Here is a 24,546-nt window from a genome sequence, read left to right as displayed (position 1 = left end):
ACTAGATTTGACCCAGATACAGCTCTGTCTTGTAGCAACATTATGATGGTTATGATGATGGTTGTGATGATGGTGATCATCATGATGGTGATAGTGATAAAATGTGCCTGCCTGTGAGTAGGGTGACTCAGTGCAGTTGATGGATCCATGTCCACTCAGTGGCGTTCTCTCTCATCAGACCCCAACAGAATTATGTTTACGCGTGGTTTTTAAGCCCAGCATTTGAACATTTCCACTTTTCAACATTCCAGCTTTTGAACAGTGATTGTTCCCCAAAAGATAGCTTCTATTATATCACATGCCGTGTTGTAACTTGTTTTGTGGACATATTTCTGAAATGTGAATAGGAGGTATTTGGCATGTACGGGCCCACTGCTCTGTGGAACATGATGAGTTTTATGTTGCTATTGAATTTCTGGTATTGAAAATAAAAAGCTTTCTGGAATATACAGTGCCTAGTGAAAGTCTACACATTTTGCTGCCTTTTAATGTAATTTGATATTTTTTCTACAGATCTACACAAACTACTTCACATTTTCAAAGTCGAAGATAGTAATAGAACGAAGATGTACTCTGTGAAAGCACCTGAATTGCCAAGTTAAATAAAGCTTAAATAAAATAAATACAAAAAAACCTTTAGCAGCTATTACAGCTTTGAATAATTCAGAAAAATATTCTACCAACTTTGCACAACTATTAGGGCAACGTATGTCCATTGTTTTTGTCAAAATTACTCAAGCTCATTAAATTTGGTTGGGAATCATTGACGGACAGAAATATTCAAACCTTGTCTCTGATTTTCAGGCAAAAGTCAGGACTGAGACGAGACCACTCAGGAACACTCAACACCTTTTGTAAAGCCATTCTAGCGTGTCTTTGGCATTCATTTTTTTGTAATTGTCTCACAGAAAAATAAAACTCTTTTACAAGGTTAGGTTTTCAGAAGACTGGAGCAGGTTTTCTTTTAACTTTTTACCTGGGCTTTGCTCCTTTCATATTTATTTTGATACTGACAACTTCCCAGTCTCTGCTGATGACAAGCATACCCATAACATGATGCTGCTACCCCCACAATTCTTTAAAATACATAGGGTTTCACTCTGTGTTGTGTTGTATTGGATTTATTCCAAACCTGTATTTTTTAATTTAGGCCAAAAGTTAATGTCTTTGACGTGTTGTTTTTCAGTATTACTTAACGACCTTGTTGCAAACCAAATGAATGATTTGGAGTGGATTTCTTAACACAGGCTTCATTCTTTTCACTTTGTCATATAGGCCAGTAATGTGGAGTGAATGCAATGTTGTTGATCCCTTTGTATTGTGGTGGCAAGATTATGATATGAGTATGCTTGTCACAAGCAGGGACTGGGGAGTTTGTTAGGATCAAAATAAATATGAAATGAGCAAAGCCCAGGTTAAAAGTTAGAGGAAAAGTTTTCTGAAAACCTAACTCTGGGATAGAGTTTTATTCTCTGCGGGCGATTACACACATTTTAATGCCAAAGACAAACCCGAATAGATTTCCAAGAGACATTGAGTGTTCCTGAATAGTCCCGTCTCCGTCCTGACTTAAATCTGCTTTAAAAAAAATCAGAGACAAGGTTTGAATATTGCTGTCCATCAATGACTCCCAGACAGATTTACTGAGCTTGAGCAATTCTGTCAAAGATGGATATAATGTTGCCCTAAGAGTTGTGCAAGGTTGGTAGAATCTTATTCAAAATTATTCACATCTGTAATGGCTGCCAAAGGTGCTTCCACCAAGTATTCATTCTGGGGTGTGAAGACATACCGAATCAATACATCCTCAGTTAGTATTTCTTAGTCATTTAGAAAATGTTCTATATAGTTTAGTTCCAAAACGCTATAACCACACATTTTTCACATGGTTTTTTTCATCCAAAATTATTACTTGTGGGTAACTTCATGTGTGTAAACTATTACTGCTCTCAGAATGGAGAGTTAATGGATTTTAGATGTGTATTAAAATGGGGTTTGCTGCAAAACGCTATATATCCATTGTTTAGCTGGAATGAAATGTTTGTATCCTGTATTTGACTGTGATATGGGGTGTCACCTAGAGATCTTAAGATGAATGGACTAACTGTAAGTCGCTATGGATAAGAGTTACAGCCTTATTCTAAAATGTATTAAATAGTTTTTTTTACTCATCAATCTACACAAAATACCACAAAGCAAAAACAGGTTTTTAGACACTTTTGCAAATGTATAACAATAAAAAACGGAAATATCACATTTACATAAGAACTCAGACCCTATACTCAGTACTTTGTTCCAGCACCTTTGGCATCGATTACAGTCTTGATTCTTCTTGGGTATGACGCTACAAGCTTGGCACATCTGTTTTTGGGGAGTTTCTCCCATTCTTCTCTGCAGATCCTCTCAAGCTCTGTCAGGTTGGATGGGGAGTGTTGCTGCACAGCTATTTTCTCCAGAGATGTTCGATCGGATTCAAGTCTGGGCTCTGGCTAGGCCACTCAAGGACATTCAGAGACTTGTTCCTAAGCCACACCTGTGTTGTCTTGGCTGTGTGCTTAGGGTTGTTGTCCTGTTGGAAGGTGAACCTTCGACCCAGTCGGAGGTCCTTAGCGCTCTGGAGAAGGCTTTAATCAAAGATCTCTCTGTACTTTGCTCTGTTGATCTTTCCCTCGACCCTGAATAGTCTCCCAGTCCCTGCCGCTGAAAAACATCCCCACAGCATGATGCTGCCACCACCATGCTTCATCGTAGGGGTGGTGCCAGGTTTCCTCCAGACATGATGCTTGGCATTCAGGCCAAAGAGTTCAATCTCCAAGCAGGCTGTCATGTGCTTTTACTGAGGAGTGGCTTCCAACTGGCCACTCAACCATAAAGGCCTGATTGGTGGAGTGATGCAGAGATGGTTGTCCTTCTGGAAGGTTTTCCCATCTCCACAGAGGAACTCTGTCAGAGTGACCATCGGGTTCTTGGTCACCTCCCTGACCAAGGACCTTCTCTGCCGATTGCTCAATTTGGCTGGGCGGCCAGCTCTTGGAAGAGTTTTGGTGGTTCCAAACTTCTTCCATTTAAGAATGATGGGGCCACTGTGTTCTTGGGGACCTTCAGTGCTGCAGAAATGTTTTGGTACACTTCTTCAGATCTGTGCCTCGACACAATCCTGTCTCTGAGATCTATGGGCAATTCCTTCGACCTCATAGCTTGGTTTTTGCTCTGACATGCACTGTCAACTGTGGGACCTGATATTAACAGGTGTGTGTCTTTCCAAATCATGTCCAATCAATTGAATTTACCACAGGGGCACTCCAATCAAGTTGTAGAAACATCTCAAGGATGAACAATGGAAACAGGATGCACCTGAGCTCAATTTCGAGTCTCACAGCAAAGGGTCTGAGTACTTCAAGGTATTTCAGTTTTTTCTTTCTAATAAATGTGCAAACATTTCTAAAAACTTGTTTTCGCTTTGTCATTATGGGGTATTGTGTGTAGATTGATGATGATTTTTTATTTTATTTAATCCATTTTAGAATAAGGCTGTAACCTAACAAAATATGGGACAAGGGAAGGGGTCTGAATACTTTCCGAATGCACTCTATAGTGATGTCACAAATGTATAATTTGTACATTTCTTTATAAAAAAAAGTGTTATTTGACGTGTTTGACTCTGTAACTAGCAGTTCTACTTATTTCTCTGACAATGACGCGGATATATAGTGTCTTGCAACAAAACATGATTATTTGTCTCTCTGAAATGAAAACATTAAGTTAGCGATATCAAACAAATGCATGCCTGTCATTGAACAACTCCATGCCCTGATTAGGTGGTGAAAATATACACCAACCTCTTTTATAAGTTCTTTAAACAAAACAAGCTAATTTACCAACATGTCTGAACATTTATACATAGCGTTCTGGAATGAAACTTACATTTTTCTTTCTCTTTGAAAATGTGGAGGTTGTGTAGATCGATAGGAAAAAAACAAATTGAATCCCTTTTTAGGTGTAATTTTAAGGCAGGGAATGTGTAGACTTTCTCTAGCGACTGTATGTAGTGTATATATATACAAATACATGTCTAATTTAATGCACTGTTCATACTGTATTTAATCTAGATGCCTGTCTATGACTGAAAAAAAATATGTTTGCATATCTGTGTAAAGAACCATTAAAAAATATTAATCCTCTTTAATGAAATGTCAACTTAAGCTGTAGTGACAAATCATCTTTTGAAAATCGATTTATGACAGCGAAAACATTTGCAGGATTAACACAACGTTTTGACTCCGGCGAAATTAGGACAAGAGATGTCTTTTTTTGCAGGTGTTTTGGTCTCATCTTTGATGATTCTAATGTTTATTAAATTTATATAATGTATAAATCACAGCTCACTGCTTTAGATGTAGCAGATATAGTTATGATGATGGGGAGAGCTGTGTCTCTTCTGGCATAGCTACTTTGCTTTGTCTCAGTAGGTTAAAGATAAACCACATGTAGTTTGATATGGGCTTGTGTGTGTACCCACAGAGCTCAGGTGGTGGATATCTCGACATTGTGTGACAGGGGAATGCTGCCATGACAACGCTGATACAGTGAGTCATTGTGACCGTGTCCTCAGATCCTCCTCACTAGCCCTCCCCTGGGACATGATGGACACCAGAAGGGCACCTGGAGGGGTTGGCATGGCTGGGACTCTGGTTCTTCTCTGGGCAGGACTAGGTCTGTTTGAGGCTTGGGGAGAAGGAGCCTCCCAGGATGGGTCCACACATGGGCTGTCCCCTCTCCAAACAGGACCATAGGAGTATGGGAGAGTCAGGGGAGAGCTAACACCAGCCGTGGCCAAAGGTGAGTATGGCACCACAGGATAAAATTGATCTGGTCATGGCAGCAATATTGTGTGTTTGCATGTTTGGTGTATTTACAGTAATTGATATTGAAGGTATTGAGATTTTTTTTTAACTGTTGTAATCCCAGAATTGTGATAATCTGTAACAAATATTAATGTATTTCGCAGAAATGTGTTGTTTTGTGTGATGTGTTCCTAACCATGCCAACTTCACCAAAGCCATACATCTCAATATCTCTATCTAAATGGCTCTGGCTTTCGCCACAGTGTTGTCATAGAACCCTTTAAAATAGGTGGAGAGTTGGTCCATGTCAAACATGGGTGTTGCTTTCATGCTTGGAGAGATTCCACTCAGACATTCCATACTGGCAGCAGGTGAGACTCCAGTCTTTGATCTCACAGAGAGGCAGCCAAGTTCTCTCTTCTCTAGGTAGACACAGCAACCTGTTCCAATTATCAATGGATGGTACCTCACCTTGCTCTCACGTTGGCTGGCCAAACAGATGTGGGAGAAGATGATCACATCCAGTTCATTTTTAAACTCACTGCCATTCTAACATCAAAGTTTGTTTCAATTCCATTGATTGAGGTGATGTAATATACACTACCGACTGGTGAATTCCTAACATTCATTTCAATCAAAGTTGAGCATTGCCAAAGCTATCGTATTACACACTTCAGTCTCACAATCCTCTCACTGATTATTGATCCATGTTTTGTTCCCTTTTCTAGAATCTGTTGGACCTCTTGGACATGCTTTCCCCCGACCACTACAATGTCTCTACAGCAGGGGCTGATTGGCCTACGAGACCGGACAGTACTCCACCTTGTTCCTCCCCACACACACAGCGTTTGGCCTTCAGTAAGTCATATGGATAGACAGCGTGTGGAAATGATTACCAGCAAGCTGATGTAAAGATCAAATCTAATAATTTTGAGTTTGAAAGGCATTGTCGAAATGCCTTATTTTATTGGGTAGATGGGGAGGTTCTTTCAAGGTTGACATTATACTTTGGTGCGAAACTTGAACTTGAATGTTGACATGTCGGGCACTGAAGCTGAATGAATATGACTTTGCATTGGCTCATGAAACTGGTCTTCAATGTGTTTAAAGGACCAGTCACCCTGTCTGAAACACGACAATTACATTTCACTCCACTTTGAATGCAAAATAGCCTTATTTGGCTTGCTAATTTGCATCAGTCACAATTGCATAGACAAGACTGTCATGACTGTTTGTGGTTGAAGATGCAGTGTGAGCCTGTGGGAGATGTGTGTGTCAGGTTTTTAGATGAGGCTGGGAGGCCTGGGTGGAGGAAAGGAGTCTGCTGGCAGTGCTGGCAGAGGAAGCGGGGGAGTTGCTACAGCTGAGACTGGGATCTGGACTACTCACCTTCATCAGTACCTGGAGCTGACGCTACTCAGTACCAACAGATACATGTGCACATATGTACACACACACAGTCACGTCCTCATCCTCACCGCCAGGAGCTATGGCTGAGGATGTTGAAATAGATGTCATTAGAATGGTTGACGTGACAAATATGTCTCCTATTACAATGTTATGAAAATCCATAGAGCGTATAATTTATTTTTGCCCTTAAAACAAAGCTCAATGACTATTTCCACACATAGACACTGTAGGCACAATGTCCTCTACAGTGGAGTGTCTCTCTACCAGTTGCCTACTGATCCACCACATCTCTCTCTGTGTGTCCTCTTCCTCTGGGCAGGTTTCAAGCAGAGGGATGGAGAGTGGCACCGGCTGGCCCTGTCTGTCTCTCTGTCCAGACTGGAGATGTATGCTGACTGTTGCCTGTCAGACTGTAGACCCTGGAAGTCTCCACCCAAGGTCTCATTCTGCTGGGTGGGGCCATCCAGCCCTACCACAAACCCTTTACCGTAAGCCCACTGCTTTTCTGACCCCTGTGCTACATTCCTCACATCGGCCCCAGTCTTCCTCTCACCCCGTGGAAAAGAGGGATGCACCAGGGAGGAAGGTCAAGTTTCATGTTTCTATTAGTCGTAGGTACACCGTCCAATGAAACGCTTACTTGACTTGCAGGTTCCTTCTCAACAATGCAACAACAATAAGAAATAAGAAAAGATAAGAAACAAACATAAAGTAAATGTCTCAGTAGAACAGAATAAACATTTGAGCATAAGTATAATACAGGAAGGCGCAATTTATAGTCCAATATTTACACTTGTTTTGAGGAAGAGAGGATTGGGGGGAAAGTGCTTAAATTGTGCAGTATTTACTGTAGGTTGGCTCAATGTGAAGTTCAATGGCACAAAAATAAGTTTGGCTTGATTGGACTAATCAGAGAAAATGACTTGGTGATGTACTGTATGTTTGGTCATATCTTCTGGTGGAGTAATAGTTATATTATCTTACAAATGAATTAACTTGTTTTATTTGAACTGTTATTGCTCTTGATAATTTAACCGTTTTACGATGCATTCAAAGCGTTATTGGATTTTTTCCCCCAATTTGAATCAAATGAATATCTCTTAACATTTGAAGCTATTAATAAGATGTTTGTTTTTTACATTAATCAAAATCTGTCTGCCTGATAGACAGAGCTCTAATTGTGCAGACCTAAACCAAAGAGTGAATATTAAAATCAATGGAGAACCATCATCATATTGTATGTGGTGGTGCTGTATGGCTTGTCTTAACCAGCCACGGTAGGCAGGCTGAGTCCAGCCATCTCAGTGGCCATCCTTTATCCTAGCCCACGTCATTGACAAGGCTTCTATGGATGACACTGCCTCCTCAGTGATGCCCTGCCTGTATAAAACCTCACGTCTCCCCTCACCCTGTCCTTCCCTGCACATGAACAACACATACCACGCACACCAACAACTGGCACTCCCATCTGAAAAGAAGGGACCTATGCATGTGGAATATACTGATGTTTACTCGTAAGAAGCTACCTGGTGGATATTGATCTCACCGTCTGGGGCTGCAACTGTGGAACTGTCACCGGAGGTTCCGGACCATGGACCGTCGCAGGAGGTTCCGGACCGTCGCCGGAAGCTCCGGACCGGGGACCATCGCCGGAAGCTCCGGACCGGGGACCGTCGCCGGAAGCTCCGGACCAGGGACCGTCGCCGGAAGCTCCGGACCGGGGACCGTCGCCGGAAGCTCTGGATTGGTGACACGCACTTCAGGGCGCCTGCGAGGAGCAGACACAGGACGTACCAGACTGGGGAGGCGCATTGGAGGCCTAGTGCGTGGAGCCGGCACAGGTGGTACCAGACTGGTGACACACACTTCAGGGCAAGTGCGAGGAGGAGACACAGGATGTACCAGACTGGGGAGGCGCACTGGAGGCCAGATACGTGGAGCCGGCCCAGGTTTCACCGGACTGATGACACGTTCCTCCAAATGCCTGCGTTGCCGCATACTCCTAGCCAACTCCATTCTCCGGTATCCCTCCTCACACTGTTCCAACAAATCCCAGGCGGGCTCTGATACTCTCCTTAGGTCGACCGACCACCTCTCTATCTCCTCCCAGGTGGTCTTTGGCTCTCTCCATTCACTGTCCTCCAATTTCTTTTCCCAGATGGGCTCTGGTTCCCTCCTCAGCTCCGCTAACCACCCCGTGTGCCCACCCCCAAAACATTTTTGGGGCTGTCCTTTGGGCTTCCGTTGTGGCCGCGAACCCCGGCGCCGGCGCCGTCCTCCCTTCTCTCCTTGCGTCTCCCTCCAAGGAAGGTGATCCTGTTCTGCCAGGATTTCCTCCCAAGTCCAGGATACCTTCTCCACCTGGGCACGCTGCTTGGTCCTGGTGTGGTGGGATCTTCTGTCACGATCATCGTAATAACTTTCAGATCAAGGCGCAGCGTGATATGGCAAAAAACAATAAAGAGCAAATTACACGTGAAGCTATGGAGTGCTCACAGGCATCTCCACATAAACAAGATCCCACAAAAAAACAATTGGCCTAGCGTCGTCCGGGTTAGGGAGGGTTTGGCCGGTAGGGATATCCTTGTCTCATCGTGCACCAGCGACTTCTGTGGCGGGCCGGACGCAGTGCACACTAACCAAGGTCGCCAAGTGCACGGTGTTTCCACCGACACATTGGTGCGGCTGGCTTCTGTGTTAAGAAGCAGTGCGGCTTGGTTGGGTTGTGTTTTGGAGGACGCATGGCTTTCGACCTTTGTCTCTCCCGAGCCCGTACGGGAGTTGTAGGGATGAGACAAGATAGTAATTACTAACAATTGGACACCATGAAATTGAGGAGAAAAGGGGGTCAAATGTATTTCTTTAAAAAAAAAAGAGAAAAAAAAGACATGTGTCTGGGGAAAAAAAGACAGTGGAGACAGCCATTCTCAGTCTCACTGCATGGTCAGAAAACCCCACTGCACCAGTCCTGCTGACCCAGGAGTGATGGAGAATTAAAAGGCTTAGGGACAAAAGCATCAGTGAGGTTAGATGATTTACAGATTCCACCTCAACCCAAACAGGCCTTTGGGCCTAGAACCCACCATTCAACCCAACCTTTTAGAATTGAATAGAAAAGATGAGGAGTATATACTGAGGCAGGCTGTGACTCATCTGCCTCCAGAGAATAGTACTATCACATTGTGATAGGAGCAGAGGTGCCCTTGGAGAAACCTCAGGGAGCAACACCTCAAAATCACACCGATATCACTTCCACATCAACAGGTGGCAAAGATTCAAACAAGAAACAAAAGGGCAGAAAGAATGTGACAAAGACTTGGACAGATGCTGGACAAGTCATGGAGAAGGGGGATAAAGTTTTACCTGAGGTAGCGACATTACCACTGGTGCCACCCACAGAGGATCTAGACACAGACACTGAAACAGAGTCAGAAGAGATGGACACAGAAACAGAAATGAAAGAAGTTGATGAGGACAATGTTAAGGAATCAGAGACAGAGGATACGGGTGTAGGCGACAGAAAGTTGTCACATGACATCACTCAAGTCAATACAAGGCAGTTCAAAAAGAATGGGGGGGCCGTAAAAGCTGATGTTCTGACTGAGCTCATGTCCCCGGAGCCCAGAGGATCAGAGCGGGAACTGCCGCCTAGCCCTCTACCTCCTGCCAGTGTGCCAGGTAAAGTACACAACATGTGCCCTTTGACACTGTACCCTCACTGCATGCAGAGGGAGTGCAGCATGTGGCTCTCTGTGGCCCAAGTTCTTTTTCAGAGACATCACTGAGCAGAGAGGTCAAAGTGTCATTGCCATGGCAGCAGGGGCGTGGCCTCAACCTCTGACACAGGGTCTGTCTCTGAAAGCTCAGAGGATGCTGTATGCGTCCAGGATAAACATCCTGTCCGTTCCTGTCATTTCAGCTAATCCCCAACCAAGACACACACTCAGAGAGCAAGGGGCAGCCTATAGACCAGGGCTTCGAGGGCAACAGGTAAAAAATGCTTCTCATACTCACAGAGATTTACAGCATACTAAAGCAGAGCGCTTTGAATATTTTAGCTGACTAAAGCAAAGATTTGTGATCGTTTTATAGCTTGTTTTAGGGGGTATTGGCACACATTTGTGCATTCCTTTGGAGCACATTTCAGCATATTTTCCTGTATTCCTCCCCAAATATGTTTGAATGAGCATAGAAACATTTAACATGCACACATATCCTTGAATGGACGAACACCATTAATTGCATATTGTTCAAAAACATCCACCAAGCAATGAGACTATGGTGTTATGAAGGGATATACATTTTCAGTGCTCTCGTCCAAGTGCTCTCGTCTGCAAGCCAATAGTGTCTGAAGACCTTCAAGTGAAATTGAGTTTGTGAGGAGCTTACTGAATTAAGCCTAGGGTGATGGAGGAATGGGGGTAATTTACATCCACTAACAAGCCCTTATATATGGGGTTTGGCCCATTTGTGTGGCATATATAGAGAAATTACCCATAATTAAAGAGGGTGGAGACTGTTGATCATTCAATGTGGCCTGTGGGAGTCCTTTGCCCAAAAAATGCAAGCAAGACAAGTGTCTCCTCCACTGGCAGGTTTGTGGAATTACATCATCTTAGCACTTCAACACTGGTACATTTAGCAGTGGACATGCCTTCCTTACCAAGGCTTTAATAATAATGGAATTACATGGTAATTGAGCAACAAAAGCAGAACAACTGCAGGTGGTTTTCTATTAAACCTTAATTTTTCAATTAAAATATTTATGCTTCAGATATCAAGTCTTGAATGCAAGCACTAATGGTAATTGATTGTTTTATTAGTTTTCCCAGGGACTTCATTGTCCGCCTGGTTTGACAGGGCCCGCCGGACCAAAAGGAGATAAAGTATGTGTTCACTTATTTACACAAAATCTTCTGATATCTAATGTATTTATAGTGACAGATATAAATCATGTTATTGCCCAGTATCATTGGATGCTCAGTTCTTTCTATATTCTGCTCTGCAGTGTTCTATTGACATGCAAGTGTGCATGCAGATGCTGCCATATTGTGGAAATCCATAAAACACTGAAATGTATTGTGTCCTGACAGGGCTACGCTGGAAGGGATGGGCCGGACTGGACGCACAGGTTATCGAGGCCCCATTGGTCCACCAGGGATTCCCGCCTTTGTAGTGTTCAAGACCTCAGAAGAAGAGTGGGAGGCCTTCAAGGTGCTGTTTTACTGCAGTTCATAGTGCAGGACAAAGACAAAGGCTCTGTCAATTTATACTCGTTAGGGGTTCACAGGGAAGCTGTGAAACATATTGTTTTTCTCTGTATTCTTATTATTATGTTTTTATTTGACATGGTCAAATAACTCAATCATAGATTGGTACTGTTTTTCTAATTTGGCATACAGAAACTAGAGGCCATGAGTAATTTAGTAAAAAATAGTGGCACCGATTGGCCTATAAAGGACGCTGTTATAAACAGTCTCACTTAAACCCTCATATCCATCGGCCCATTTGAACTAAAGACTTGAAACTGTATGTAGGTTTCTTTCCTCATGATGAACAAATTTGCCTCAAGGACCGATAGGGTCCATCAGGCTAGATTTTTCTCAATTTTTGTATATTTCGGAAAACATATGAAAAACGTATTCCCATTAGCAAAATAACACCATTCGGTACCACATATCATTCGGTATGTTGGCCCATGATACATATATTTTTTTAAAGCCAAGGGATTGGTTAAGAGATGGCTGAGATATTGATAAATCAGGAGATTTTACGTGTCCGTTTAAATCCTTAGTAAATCCACTCCACAATGGCCTATCAACTTGAAACATTTTAGGGCCGTCAAAGACATTACCATGGTGAACCATGTTACGATTGGTATTGATATCTTAAAAAATAAGGAAACTATTCACAATTCACCTTTTGATTATGTAATGCTAATGCTTAAATTGACTATTCACTTCAAATGTATTATTTGTACTCATCACAATAGCTCCTAAAGAGTTTGATAAAATAACGTTGATGCATTCGAAGATGACCACACTATACCAGTAGACAATTTAGCACATACGTTTATATGCTAAAATATGCTACAAAAAATATTTTCATGAACCATAGCACCAAATTATTCCAAATGTGGAATGTAGGCCTAATCAGATGTAATGTGTTCAATTACACCATTGTAAATCCACTCCACAGTAGCATATCAACCAGTCATCACTATCATGGACGTCCCTAAGGTGAAGAGGATTTTGTATTTAGACTCATTAGCATTCAAATATGGCTGCACTGTACCTATAGATGCACTTTAGCACATTTGCTAATGCTAAAAATACTTTAATAATCTTCTCCTCGTGTACTCGACTGATTTGGTATATAGACTCAGTGGCCGACTTTGCTGCATTCAAAGTCAGCCACGCTACACCACTAGTTAGCACCAAATCATACCCGGGCTATAAGAGCTGAACCGATGGACATGGGGCCATGACATTTCTATGTACAGTATATGTCCTTAGAAAGTCACTGTCAATAGAAAGTCACTGCAACCATAGATGGCTGCACCAGACCAGTTGGTGGCACTGTAGATGTCATTGGCACCAGTGGCACCATAGGATACTAAAGCAATAACTAGTGATTAAGTGGAATTTGTCTCATGCAAATGAATGTTACATTTAAATTATCCAGATGAACAATGTGAAATATCATGATTAGTACATTAGTATAATCACATACCGTATTGTTGCCCTATTATGTTGTCTGCACATAGTGAAACGTGGATATTTTATTTGGGAAAATGAGGAACAGGACATCCTGCTGCTTGCGCAGCCAGCATATATATATATATTTATAAATATGTATAAATTAACTTAATACATTAAGTAATGACTCTAAGAATCATTACCTTCTACATTCAAAGATAACCAACCTACAAGACTAAACTTCACTTCCGTCATCCTTGCGGTATTGAGAGATAGACATGGTAATGCTTTCACTTATTACACATAGGAAGATAGTTCCTTTGTTATCCAACTGATCTTGTGTCCTTTCTGTCATCCTGTGAACCTTGTTCATTGCTGTTCGCAGATATATTTTAGTTCTTGTTCTTTCAGAAAATGTGATTATATTTCAGCATAAAACTGTTGATTATATATCCAGACCTTTGATTTCTTTATAATTCTTGAAAATGTGGTGTTTACTGTCCCCTTACAGAAAAAATGATTCTACAGAAAGCTTGTTGCAACATGGCCGGTAGGTGATCTCATCTCATACTTGATATCAGTCATTTCTAGACCATGTTATTGGAGGATGTGCCCTTTAGGTGGCAGTGTAGTGAATGAACCCTCTGTATACCAAAATAGTTGACATCACAGTTTATTGTAAACACAATGCAGCATATCAAGTGAAATGTATTCCATCATAAGGGAAAGGGGATACCTAGTCAGTGGCACAACTGAATGCATTCAACCAAAATGTGTGAATCAGAGAGGTGCAGGGTGCTGCCTTCATTGACATCCACTTCATCAGCACCCGAGGAGCAGTTGTTGGTTAACTGCCTTGCTCAAGGGCAGAACAGCAGATGTTTATACCTTGCCAGCTCGGGGATTCGAACCAGCAACTTTTCAGTTACTGGCCCAACGCTTCTAACCGCTAGGCTACCTGCCACCCCATACAGTATTTCATATATTTACAGTCCATGTACTGTATGTCAGTTAGAGTTGTTTCTTTCGCCTCAGAGACTGAAAGGCCCTCAAGGATCTCTTGGCCACCCTGGGGATGCTGGACCTCCGGTAAGTAAACATACACTATTACTGTAACAATATCATCATTGCTGATAGACTGATCACACTGATGCTTGTCCACTGAAAGTCAGAGATTGTTTTTATTCCAGGGATCACCAGGAATTACTGGAAAACAAGGAGGAAAAGGAGATGGAGGGAAAATTGTAGGTTTTATCTCAATTTGATCAGAATCTACACCAAGGCATAACTTGTTTGCTTGTGGGTTGAAACTCATGCATATGTGGACACGAGTGGAAACTGAATGATATGCTTACAGTGCCTTCGGAAAGTACTCAGATCCCTTTACTTTTCCCACATTTTGTTAGGTTACAGCCTTATTCTAAAATGTATATATTTTTTCAAATCTTCAGCAATCTACACACAATACACCATAATGACAAAGCAAAAAAAAATGTTTTTTAGAAATGTTTGGGACAAGTCTCTGTATGTCTTTGTGTAGCCCAGCCAGAGCCCGGACTTGAACCCAATTGAACATCTCTGGAGAGATCTGAAAATAGCCGTGCAGCAACGCTCCCCATCCAACCTGACAGAGCTTGAGAGGATCTGCAGAGAAGAATGGGAGAAACTTCCCAAATACAGGTGTGCCAAGCTTGTAGCGTCATATCCAAGAAGACTCAATGCTGTAATATTTGCCAATGGTGCTAAAACAAAGTACTGAGTAAAGGGTCTGAATACTTACTTAAATGTCTTAAAAAAAAATTCTTGGCAAACATTTCTAAAAGCCTATTTATGCTTTGTCATTATGGGGTATTGTGCGTAGATTGATGAAAAAACGATTTAATCCATTTTAAATTAAGGCTGTAATGTAACAAAATGTGGAAAAAGTCAACGGGTCTGAATACTTTCTGAGGGCACTGTATGTGTTCACACAAATATATTACAGATACAGTTTATTGCAGTTGACAGTTCCAACTGTAAGAACACAGGATAAGTAAGCCTGCCCATATGCTGAATGTCGCCATTAACAACAATTACTTAAACTCTGAGATCTAAAGGCAACAGAGGGAGGTGAAGCTAACACACCTGCTGTTTCTATCCTCCCTCCTCCACTATCACAGAATGTCAACTTCCCTAAAATAGGATTACAGGATGCTGTTAGATGACACAGGTAACTGCTTCCACTCAGGCCACTCTCATTAGCTTCCATTAGAGATCTGAGCCCAAAGGCTACATGCTGCTTTTACTTTCAGCACTTCTGTTTGTGAAGTAGCAGCACTATCATGGATATGAGCATTACTAGTGATTGATATAAGTATTAACAGCACCTTTAGAGCTGAAGCTCTTTAATCATCTGAAATGCACCACCACTAAGTGTTGCTCTTTTTGCCCTGGCACACTGCTACTGCTGTGATAGCCAGTCCTGCCAGGCTGTCCCAGACAGACGGTGTCAATGGTGGCGCCACACAGGGCAAGCTGTCCACATCTGAGTGCCAGCGAACCCAACTGACACACTGAAGGAACCATTTCCACCACAGCTTTACTTCAGCTATGGCACAGAAAACTGTTGTTCTGATTTTACACAACACCACTTTTGGGGTTTTGATCATTATCTGCTAGTCTTGTGTAGCCAGATGAGACTCTGTACCCTCGCATTCGCTCTGCATCCTGGCTAGAAGAACCTAGAAGCCTGGCACGCTAACCAATGAGGGGAGGCTTTACATTTCCAGCATTGTGGTTAATTGCCACACACTGAAGTCTATACTGACCATTCATGGAATTAACTACTTACTATACAATTGCATTTCATTTTTTTAACTGGCCCTCACATGGCCCTTGGCATGTTGCCTGCCATTATCATTAGCTATAGGTTTGAGCACACAGAGTTTGAGACTGAATTCCCCCATCTCCTTCCGCCTGTGTCTGTATCCAGGGGGGTCCTGGACCACCAGGGATGCCCGGGCCTCCAGGGAGACCTGGGAATGATGGGATTGATTGCATAGATTCTGATGGCTCTCCAGGACCACATGGGGAACAGGTAAGACACCTGTACAAAGACTGAAGATGTATTATACTGTACATCATTAAATGGAGACTGTTCCAGTGTTAGTGTAGTTGACTTGACAGAGCTCTCTACTTTTATTAACAGGGTCTGCAGGGTTACAGAGGAGAGAAGGGGAGCAAAGGGGAGCTGGGTGAGTGGGTAAAAATGACTAGGACTTCTGAAGTTTCGTAGATTATACCTTAGTTTAACCCATACAAACACATTACATATCAATGGACAGATGACAGAAACTCATCAAAGTCAAACTCATCTAAGTAAATGTTTTAAGCAAGGCAAAGGTAATACTCTGACTATGAAGGTTTTCATTGCGACTAGAAATTTCAGCAGTGCCAGCTGCAGTATGTCGTCATGCTTTCCACTGGTTGGTTGTGCAAGAAATCCATGCAATGACCAATGAAGAAAAGGGATGTACGCTAGACCTTTCTTTCATACCAGTAAGTTTTACCATCAATTGCTTGTAACAGTAATTATGTGTATTGTTCAGGGTCATGAAGGGGAACCAGGATCCCAGGGAAACAGAGGACGGAAAGGAGACAAGGTGACAGAGCATCTTGTTTACATGGAACAAAATAGTCTCACACTTAAGTCTTTTTCATCACTGGTTCCGGAGCTAATTTTCATTCTAACTAATATTGTCTCAGTTTAGTGAGCAACCCGATAACACATTGAGGAATTCATTTGAAGTTCATACTGGGTTTAAACATTCATTCTAACTTGATTATTTTGTTGTGGTCAGAGGAATAAAGGAAACCGAGGCCTCATAGGGATCACTGGATATATAGTGAGTAATAACTACTTTTGGATATTGCCATTTCATCACGTTGTCCATCAGTGGCTTATAATGGTTTATCATGTTACATTTGAACATGTTGAAGTATGTTGAGTGTTTAAGTGGTTCCTTTCATGCTGTAGGGAATACATGGAGCCAGAGGACAACTGGGCTTCCCAGGAACATCTGGACCTCCTGTGAGTGTCACAGCTTTCTGTGTATTAAAACAGTTTTCACCAACATTTCCCAAACAGATTTACCAGTCTTCTGAAAAATGTCTGCACTGTCTTGAAAGAGGCTTTTCTGGTTCTATAGGGAGACGTCGGTGGCATTGGTTTTGTTGGATCGCCAGGCCCTCCTGTAAGTGATCCTGCTTCACTCTCATTTGGATCATGCTCTGAAATTAATGTCATCCATGCTACCTATATAATAACCTATTAATCTCATTTTCAGGGCAAAATGGGGCCAAGAGGGCCAAAAGGGGTACCAGGAGTCAATGGACCACCAGTAAGGACACATTTGAGCATGATATTGTAGGTATTGAGCCACATGTCAACTCCCCTTTCTAATCTCTCTGTCTGTCATTAGGGCCAATCAGGTCAGCTAGGCCACTCGGCCCTCAGGTGAGAATTCAACTTCTTGAAATGAAAGCTGAATTGACCCCACCCCTGCTATTTACATCCAGATATACAGTAGGGAGAACAAGTATTTGATAACCTGCAAAATTAGCAGTGTTTCCTACTTACAAAGCATGTAGAGAGAGGTCTGTAATTTTTATCATAGGTACACTTCAACTGTGAGACATAAGTATTGACATAAGTATTTGATACAACAGAAAAGCAGACTTAATATTTGCTACAGAAACCTTTGTTTGCAATTACAGAGATCATACGTTTCCTGTAGTTCTTGACCAGGTTTGTAAACACTGCAGCAGGGATTTTGGCCCACTCCTCCATACAGACCTTCTCCAGATCCTTCAGGTTTCGGGGCTGTCGCTGGGCAATACGGACTTTCAGCTCCCTCCAAAGATTTTCTATTGGGTTCAGGTCTGGAGACTGGCTAGGCTTACTGAGGGAAGGAGGTTGTTGGCCAAGATCTCGCGATACATGACCCCATCCATCCTCCCCTCAATACGGTGCAGTCGTCCTGTCCCATTTGCAGAAAAGCATCCCCAAAGAATGATGTTTCCACCTCCATGCTTGTACTCATCCTTCTTCTTCCTCCAAACACGGCGAGTGGAGTTTAGACCAAAAAGCTATATTTTTGTCTCATCAGACCACATGACCTTCTCCCATTCCTCGTCTGCATCATCCAGATGATCATTGGCAAACTTCAGACGGGCCTGGACATGCGCTGGTTTGAGCAGGGGGACCTTGCGTGCGCTGCAGGATTTTAATCCATGACGGCGTAGTGTGTTACAAATGGTTTTCTTTGAGACTGTGGTCCCAGCTCTCTTCAGGTCATTGACCAGGTCCTGCCGTGTAGTTCTGGGCTGATCCCTCACCTTCCTCATGATCATTGATGCCCCACGAGGTGAGATCTTGCATGGATCCCCAGACCGGGGGTGATTGACCGTCATCTTGAACTTCTTCCATTTTCAAATAATTGCGCCAACAGCTGTTGCCTTATTACCAAGCTGCTTGCCTATGGTCCTGTGGTCCCTCCCCGCCTTGTGCAGGTCTACAATTTTATCCCTGATGTCCTTACACAGCTCTCTGGTCTTGGCCATTGTGGAGAGGTTGGAGTCTGTTTGATTGTGTGTGTGGACAGGTGTCTTTTATACAGGTAACGAGTTCAAACAGGTGCAGTTAATACAGGTAATGATTGGAGAACAGGAGGGCTTCTGTGTGAGCCGGAATTCTTACTGGTTGGTAGGTGATCAAATACTTATGTCATGCAATAAAATGCAAATTATTCACTTAAAAATCATACAATGTGATTATCTGGATTTTTGTATTAGATTCCGTCTCTCGCAGTTGAAGTGTACCTATGATAAAAAATTACAGACCTCTACATGCTTTGTAAGTAGGAAAACCTGCAAAATCGGCAGTGTATCAAATACTTGTTCTCCCCACTGTACAATGTATATGTACTTTTTCACAACTAATATTTTTGTTTCTTATTCCAGGGAGAGCCAGGTCCTGATGGGATTGTTGGATTCCCTGGCGTTAATGGACGACAGGTAGGATTATATAGTTTTTTCTCACTCTCATTGCTTTGTTCATGCTACATTTAGTCACAAGAGAATATGCCCATACATCTGTATCAGTGACCATATGCCACCTGAAAACCATTGTAGAAGATCAATTCCCATTTATTCTCCAGATTTACCTCACAATGAATGTAGAGGATCAATAGGTTTTGGATGTGTCTACAGGGAAAAACAGGTGCAGATGGGCCTGCAGATCCTTAAAGGGGATCGATCGCGTAAGTATCAATTAATGCTGAAGAATGTATTTTTATATTTATATTTATATTTTAATAAATTATGCTTGTATTCTACATGAGTCAATATTACGCAATCCTTCATGTTTTTAAATAGAGGGACTCCCTGGGTTTAATGTAAGCACATTCTAAATGTACAAGTAAGATGTGAATATTGATAACAATGTATTTTATTAAACCAATTATGCTGTAAAAGTAATTCATAAACTTGGCCTCTGTAACGATTTTCGTTGGTGGAAGGAGGAGTATACCAAAGCGCAGCGTGATACGTGTTCATGATGCCTTTAATAAACTGAACACTGAATACAAACAAACAAGAGAATAAAGGAAAACCGAAACAGTCCCGTATGGTGAAACCACTGAAACGGAAAATAATCACCCACAACTCAAAATGGGAAAACAGGCTACCTAAGTATGGTTCTCAATCAGAGACAACGATAGACAGCTGCCTCTGATTGAGAACCATACCAGGCCAAACACATAGAAAAAGAAAACCTAGACCTACAACATAGAATACCCACCCACATCACACCCTGACCAAACTAAAAATAGAAACCTACAAAGCAATCTACGGTCAAGGCGTGACACTCTGTTTTTTTCCCTCTTATGTCAGGGACCAAATGGCAAACCAGGAAAAACTGGACCTGCAGGTGACCCAGTAAGATTACTTAAAGCAATTTCTTTATTTTCTATTGAGTTGATATCTAAGTCTTAAGTATAAGTAATCATGTTAACACTTGTCAAACTACACTTAATAAAAATATAAACGCAACATGTAAAGTGTTGGTCCCACGTTTCATTAGCTAAAATAAAAGATCCCAGAAATGTCCTATATGCACAAAAAGCTTATTTCTCAAATGTTGTGCACAAATTTGTTTACATCCCTGTAAGTGAGCATTTCTCTTTTGCCAAGATAATCTATCCAGCTGACAGGTGTTACATATCAAGAAGCTGATTAAACGGCATGATTATTACACAGGTTTACCTTGTGCTGGGGACAATAAAAGGCCACTCTAAAATGTGCAGTTTTGTCACACAACACAATGCCATAGATGTCTCAAGTTTTGAGGTGCAATTGGCATGCTGACTGCAGGAATGTCCCGCAAATCCAATCAAATCAAATTTTATTTGTCACATACACATGGTTAGCAGATGTTAATGCGAGTGTTGCGAAATGCTTGTGCTTCTAATTCCGACAATGCAGTAATAACCAACGAGTAATCTAACCTAACAATTCCACAACTACTACCTTATACACACAAGTGTAAAGGGATAAAGAATATGTACATAAAGATATATGAATGAGTGATGGTACAGAACGGCATAGGCAAGATGCAGTAGATGGTATTGAGTACAGTATATACATATGAGATGAGTAATGTAGGGTATGTAAACATAAAAGTGGTATAGTTTAAAGTGGCTAGTGATACATGTATTACATAAAGATGGCAAGATGCAGTAGATGATAGAGTACAGTATACACATATGAGATGAGTAATGTAGGGTATGTAAACATTATATTAAGTGGCATTGTTTAAAGTGGCCAGTGATACATTTTTTACATCAATTTCCATCAATTTCCATTATTAAAGTGAGCTTGAGTTGAGTCAGTATGTTGGCAACAGCCACTCAATGTTAGTGGTGGCTGTTTAACAGTCCGATGGCCTTGAGATAGAAGCTGTTTTTCAGTCTCTCGGTCCCTGCTTTGATGCACCTGTACTGACCTCGTCTTCTGGATGATAGCGGGGTGAACAGGCAGTGGCTCGGCTGGTTGTTGTCCTTGATGATCTTTATGGCCTTTCTGTGACATCGGGTGGTGTAGGTGTCCTGGAGGGCAGGTAGTTTGCCCCCGGTGATGCATTGTGCAGACCTCACTACCCTCTGGAGAGCCTTACGGTTGTGGGCGGAGCAGTTGCCGTACCAGGCGGTGATAGAGCCCGACAGGATGCTCTCGATTGTGCATCTGTAAAAGTTTGTGAGTGCTTTTGGTGACAAGCCGAATTTCTTCAGCCTCCTGAGGTTGAAGAGGCACTGCTGCGCCTTCTTCACAACACTGTCTGTGTGGGTGGAACAATTCAGCTTGTCCGTGATGTTTTTACAGAGGAACTTAAAACTTACTACCCTCGATCAGCGGGGTGGAGATGTTGTTTCCTACACTCACCACCTGGGGGCGGCCCGTCAGGAAGTCCAGTACCCAGTTGCACAGGGCGGAGTCGAGACCCAGGGTCTCGAGATTGATGACGAGTTTAGAGGGTACTATAGTGTTAAATGCGGACTTGTAGTTGATGAACAGCATTCTCACATAGGTATTCCTCTTGTCCAGATGGGTTAGGGCAGTGTGCAGTGTTTATTTTGTATTTTTTATTTTACCTTTATTTAACTAGGCAAGTCAGTTAAGAACAAATTCCTATTTTCAATGACGGCCTAGGAACAGTGGGTTAACTGCCTGTTCAGGGGCAGAACGACAGATTTTGTACCTTGCCAGCTCGGGGATTTGACCTTGCAAGCTTTCGGTTACTAGTCCAACGCTCTAACCACTAGGCTACCCTGCCACCCCGGTGGTTGCGATTACGTCGTCTGTGGACCTATTGGGGCGGTAAGCAAATTGGAGTGGGTCTAGGGTGTCAGGTAGGGTGGAGGTGATATGGTCCTTGACTAGTCTCTTAAAGCACTTCATGATGACGGAAATGAGTGCTACGGGGCGGTAGTCGTTTAGCTTAGTTACCTTAGCTTTCTTGGGAACAGGAACAATGGTGGCCCTCTTGAAGCATGTGGGAACAGCAGACTGGGATAAGGATTGATTGAATATGTCCGTAAACACACCAGCCAGCTGGTCTGCGCATGCTCTGAGGACGTGGCTGGGGATGCCGTCTGGGCCTGCAGCCTTGCGAGGGTTAACACGTTTAAATGTTTTACTTACGTCGGCTGCAGTGAAGGAGAGTCCGCAGGTTTTGGTAGCGGGCCGTGTCGTGGCACTGTATTGTCCTCAAAGCAAGCAAAGAAGTTATTTAGTCTGTCTGGGAGCAAGACATCCTGGTCGGTGACGGGGCTGGTTTTCTTTTTGTAATCCGCGATTGACTGTAGACCCCCCGCCACATGTCTCTTGTGTCTGAGCCATTGAATTGCAACTCTACTTTGTCTCTATACTGATGCTTAGCTTGTTTGATTGCCTTGCAGAGGGAATAGCTACACTGTTTGTATTCGGTCATGTTTCCGGTCACCTTGCCCTGGTTAAAAGCAGTGGTTTGCATTTTCAGTTTCACGCGAATGCTGCCATCAATCCATGGTTTCTGGTTTAGGAATGTTTTAATAGTTGCTGTGGGTACGACATCGCCGATGCACTTTCTCATTAACTCGCTCACCGAATCAGCGTATTCGTCAATGTTGTTGTTGGACGCAATGCGGAACATATCCCAATCCACGTGATCGAAGCAGTCTTGAAGGGTGGAATCAGATTGGTCGGACCAGCGTTGAACAGACCTGAGCGCGGGAGCTTCTTGTTTTAGTTTCTGTCTGTAGGTTGGAAGCAACCAAATGGAGTTGTGGTCAGCTTTTCCAGAAGGAGGGCGGGGGAGGGCCTTATATGCGTCGCGGAACTTAGCATAACAATGATCCCGGGTTTTACCAGCCCTGGTTGCGCAATCGATATGCTGATAGAATTTAGGGAGTCTTGTTTTCAGATATCCTGAGGCTATGTGGTTTCCAGTTTACAAAGAGTCAAATAAAGTTTGTTCAGGGCCATCGATGTGTCTGCTTGGGGGGGAATATATATGGCTGTGATTATAATCGAAGAGTATTCCCTTGGTAGATAATGCGGTCGACATTTGATTGTGAGGAATTCTAAGTCAGGTGAACAGAAGGACTTGCGTTCCTGTATGTTGTTATGATCACACCACGTCTCGTTAATCATAAGGCATACCCCCCCCGCCCCTCTTCTTACCAGAAAGATGCTCGTTTCTGTCGGCGGGATGCGTGAAGAAACCAGCTGGCTGCACCGACTCCGATAGTGTCTCTCGAGTGAGCCATGTTTCCGTGAAGCAAAGAACGTTACAATCTCTGATGTCTCTCTGGAATGCTACCCTTGCTCGGATTTCATCAACCTTGTTGTCAAGAGACTGGACATTGGCGAGTAGTATGGTAGGGAGTGGTGCGCGGTGTGCCCGTCTCCGGAGCCTGACCAGAAGACCGCTTTGTTTGCCCCTTTTACGGCGACGTTGTTTAGGTTCGCCGGCTGGGATCCGATCCATTTTCCTGGGTGGAAGGCAAAACACAGGATCCGCTTCAGGAAAGTCATATTCCTGGTCGTAATGATGGTGAGTTGACGTTGCTCTTATATTCAGTAGTTCCTCCCGACTGTATGTAATGAAACCTAAGATTACCTGGGGTACCAATGTAAGAAATAACACGTAAAAAAAAATACTGCATAGTTTCCTAGGAACGCGAAGCGAGGCGGCCATCTTTGTCGGCACCGGAAGCAGAGCTGTTGGCAGAGAATTTAATGTTAATTTCTCTAATTTGGCGGTACATCTAACTGGCTTCACAACCGCAGATCACGTGTAACCACAACAGCCCAGGACCTCCACATCTGGCTTCTTCACCTGTGGGATCGTCTGAGACTAGCCACCCGGACAGCTGATGAAACTGTGGGTTTGCTCAACCGAAGAATTTCTGCACAAACTGTCAGAAACCGTCTCAGGGAAGTCATCTGCGTGCTCGTCGTCCTCACCAGGGTCTTGACCTGACTGCAGTTCGGAGTCGTAACCGACTGCAGTGGGAAAATGCTCACCTTCTATGGCCACTGGCACACTGGAGATGTGTGCTCTTTTCTGATCCACGCCCCTACCTTTTTTAAGGTATATTTGACCAACAGATGCATATCTGTATTCCCAGTCATGTGAAATCCATAGATTAGGGCCTAATGAAATTATTTCTATTGACAGATTTACTTAAATGAACTGTTAGTCAGTAAAATCTTTGAAATTGTTGCATGTTACGTTTATATTTTTGTTCAGTGTACACTATAAGGCACTATAAGGACATGTACCTTTGTCTCACAAAGTAACAATTCCATGATACTTCATCAGCTGTTTCATCCTGACACTGAACCTTTACTAACTCTGATAAAGTTCTGGCCGGGTTTTCTAACTAATTCATATTCCCGTCCATGTCAAACCATCAGTTAACCTGTAGCTGTTTGTGTGTCTGTCCATATTTACCTTCCTCCTCTAGGGGATCAAAGTATATAAGAGAGGTGACAAGGGTGACCCAGGATTTAAA

Source organism: Oncorhynchus kisutch, linkage group LG10 (assembly GCF_002021735.2).
Source record: "Oncorhynchus kisutch isolate 150728-3 linkage group LG10, Okis_V2, whole genome shotgun sequence".
NCBI classification, from domain to species: Eukaryota; Metazoa; Chordata; class Actinopteri; order Salmoniformes; family Salmonidae; genus Oncorhynchus; species Oncorhynchus kisutch.
Note: the sequence above shows the minus strand (reverse complement) of the source record.